This window comes from Bacillus rossius, chromosome 15 (genome assembly GCF_032445375.1).
Source record: "Bacillus rossius redtenbacheri isolate Brsri chromosome 15, Brsri_v3, whole genome shotgun sequence".
Taxonomy (NCBI): domain Eukaryota; kingdom Metazoa; phylum Arthropoda; class Insecta; order Phasmatodea; family Bacillidae; genus Bacillus; species Bacillus rossius.
Window position 1 is genome coordinate 33,222,082 of NC_086342.1, and position 4,214 is coordinate 33,226,295.

Sequence of the window (4,214 nt, forward strand, 5' to 3'; positions counted from 1 at the left end):
GGGGGGACCCAGGTGACTCCCCGGCCATAACATTTCATGGCCGGGCGAAGTTATGGTTTTGCCCGGCCATTGCATCAGATGAACAAGAGGCATTGTCTTCATTGCAATGCTAATTGGTTTTGTGGGATTTTCTTGTCTGTGCGTCGTTACCTTATTCTTAAAATAAATTAAGACTTTTCGATAAGTGTACAGGCACAATAAATACGGCAACTGTTCTTGTTTTCTTCTAAATATTCACGTTTCACAGTGCTGATAGCGGAAATATTATTGTGGGATATAAGACCAGTAAATGTTTCTGCTCGTTGCAGTAGCTTACGCTCCGTTTTTGTCCACCCTTGTCTACCTGACCTTCAGACCCTTGCATTCACCCCGCCTCGTTTCTACCTAACGGTAACGACCTGACGTGCAGAGCGCTTTCCACATCAGTCATCATTCAACAGCTGTACATCTTGCTTTTAAGTCCAAGAAACTTTGTGAGCCGTACTACAGAACTGTTTAAAATAAACTTATTTATCTATAGTATCGTGAGTCAGTAGTGTGGAATGGCAGTGATGAAAAACATTTAGGGTTTAAGGAGAAAATTTATAACAGTATTTTAATTTTTGCGGCGTACAATGACTCAGAAAAGCATCAGCTTTTTCTTCAACAACTGTTCTGCACAGTCCTGCAGTTCATCACAACCACCGCCTAAAAAGCAGTGCACATTAGGCTGTAATGCCTGTGAAGACAAAGATCCTAAAGAAGAGTTGGATTCATTTAACTCAGGTATTACTTTTGAGCAGTTTAGACTGAGACGAATTTTTACATGATCCCGAAAACCATATGTAATATACCTATTTAACATTAAAGTTTAGTATGTCGGTACATTATTTTCTTCCGCTCGTCGCTCGTGATTATTCCAGCGAGTAATAAAAATTTTTCTTTGAATCTACGAATCATTGAACAAGAATTTATCAAGCAGATTTGCAGTTATTTTTAAGCATCTTCGCTCGCCTAGTCTGTGGGGTTCGAATTTTTAACTTATTCTTAAGGGTATTCTGACAGTAAAAAAATTAAAATATTGACTTTTTTAATTTTTAATACCAAGATAAAATTTCTACTTTCCTTTATAAAATGATATGAGTGTTATTGCGAAAAGCTTTTTTCCATCTTTAATTTTTTTATTTTTTAAAAGTTTAACTGCATATTTTGAAAAATCAATTTTTGTGACTTTTTAAATTTTAAATGGTAAAATTTTTTTTTTGACCTTTCTGAATACATACAATGTAAATACTTTCTAGTACTCCTTTCAATAAAAAATATAACGAATAGTAAATTTTCAAAACTTTGGAGCCTTAATTCAGATTTAGTTGATGTATAGACCTTTCCTGTATTGACCTTGATTTATTAAATCTGACCGTAAAAATAAAAAAATAAAAAAAAATTTTTTGTTCATATTTAATGTCAAAATAAACTTAAGTTATTCCTGAATAAAATTATATGATTGTTATTGCAGAAAGCTTTTTCCATCTATATATTTTTTATTTTTTACTGCATTTTTCGAAAATTATTATTATTTTTTAACTTTCAAATTTTAAATGCTAAAAAAAAAAAATATTATTTTGACCTTTCTGAATACAATTTAAATACTTTCTAGTACTCCCTTCAATAAAAAAAGATTATGAATACTGAATAGTATATTTTCAAAAATTTGGAGCCTTACTTGAGATTTTATTGATGTATAGACCTTTCCAACTTGCCTTTAAAATGAATTCTACGAGGCGAAAACTGAACAGTGAACACTGTTTTGTGATGCCGAGCCTTAAGTAAATTTGTTATAAAAAAAGTTAAAATTTCTGCTAGTAGTACATTCTATTTTTATGTACGAAAGATGCTTAAATAGCACCATTTTGCTGCTTAGAATACAATTTTTTTTTTTTACCGGGGGAGAGCCCCCGGACACCCCCTTTGTTAAATCCACCACTTATAATGATAGATACTTTCCTTTGCCCCCCCCCCCCCCATTAAATATTTGCTTCCTACGTGCCTGACCATCCCAGGCATGAGGCCACGATCCTAAACGCTCGTTTATAGCAGCGACCGTGAGAAGATTTCCTGGTAGCCTTCGAAACGCAGTAGACTGGCCGAAAGACGTAAGACGACGTTTCCAATGTCAGAAATAAGATAACCATAATTTGTGATTGTAACATGTCCCTGCTTTCCAATTCTCGTCGCATTAACTTGATAGGAATTATTGAGGAAATAGGTGGGCTTGATAAAACATAAAATACAGGATCTCTCCTTACTCAAACATGTGATAAATTTGCGGACGCAAATCCATTCAAGAAATGCTTGAACTGAAAAAAGAAATGCGCAGTTTCAGTGACCTCTAGAACAGTCTCAAATATCCTCTATGTACAAGGGCAAATTGCACCTGCCTTATTGGCTACTGACTCGTAACACGTTAACTGGGATTGTTTTGATTAGGCACTTATTTCGTTTAGATTTTATTTTTAATTTTTTCACAAACCTTCAGACATGCTGTGTACCCATCAAGGAATCAGAAAATAGGTAAACGTGTTTGGATTCTAGTCTATCGCGAAATGAAACCGCGAAATTTTTCCATCTGTAAGCATAATTCATTTTAATTTAAATGTTTTGATTCGACGAAGCACATACCGTGTCTTTAATTACTTTCATTTTTCAATATTTTTTTTGGAAAGACTTCAAATGTTGAGTAATTTAGCCCAGTATTCGGCATAAAGTGCGTAACAATATCTTGAAAAACTAAGTCTTACATTTTTTAGTCAGCTTTTCACCTGCCGAATTTTTTTCAAGGGTGCAACTGTTATAATATTTTTAAAGCTCGTGAACAGATGTGTAGCCTTCGTAGAACTTAAATGGGAGGGGGTATTGTGGGGAATGAAGGATTTTGATAGATTTTTTTTAGGTTTCTGGGAGGGGGTATATCACCAAACCCCTCCCTCCCTCATCAAACACATCGCCCCCATTGCTTACGACAATACTCACGAACACAGATTTCTGATGTGTCCAAAACTAAATTTTATTCCCTGTCGAGTCATAAAACCTACGTAAGCTATACTGTCAGCTGAGGCCTAATATTTGAAAAATTCAAGTTGGAAATACACCTAGATAAGAAATTTCCTATTCCTACAACATTTTTTTAACTACTGGACGAATTTCAATGATTTTAACTACTATAAACCTACATTTTTTTTCCAGTAGACATAGTACCTCAGTACTTGCCAGTGATGTGTGAAGGGTCGTTACCACAACGCCGAAATACCATAACGCCGAATGTCAAAATTGACCACAACCGCGACAGCTAGAAAACTGCTGTGTACCACAACGCCGAAATACCATAACGCAGAATGTCAAAATTGACCACAACGCCGACAGCTAGAAAACTGCTGTGTACCACAACGCCGAAATAACAACTGAATGAATTTGTGTGTGTTTCTTAAATGTACCTTAATGCCGAAATACCACAATCAAACCTAATCTTACCTAACCTAACCAAACCTAGCGTAATATAACCTAACCTAACTTAACCTAGCCTATCCTAGTCTAGCCTAGCCTAAACTAGCCTAACCTATCCTAGTCCAACCTAACCTAGTCTAACCTAACCTAGTCTAACCTAACATAGTTTAACCTAACCTAACCTTTGTGGCAGTACTGCAATGACATTTTTCGGCGTTAGTGTATTTCGGCGATGTGGTAATTTGGCGTTGTCGTACAGAGCAGTTTTCTAGATGTCGGCGGTGTAGTCAATTTGGCATTTCGGCGTTGTGGTGCGTCCCCATGTGGGGTGTGGTCGGAATACCTAACCTTGGTAAAGAGCAAATGACCTATTCTCATGATGCAAATAAACTTGTAATACCAAACTTGGACGACATAAAATATAAGGCAGAATGCTTTAAAATATTTCCGAATGTGATAATATACTAAAAGTATTCATTTAGGAAAAAAAAGGTAAAAATATTTTCTTTTTTTATAATCAAACTATAATTCTGATAACAAAATGATAATATTGATTACTCAGAGCTAGGGACACCTGTATTTCGCGAATACATTTCGTGTCAAGATATTTCACAAAATACTGTAGCTTTTCTCCTGTGGTTATTGGCTGAGGTCGGTGAGAGGTGTCGTCCCGCTCTTGAAGGGGCCAATGAGGATGTGGTCACCGTACTGCTGCAACCTCACAATTTGCCATG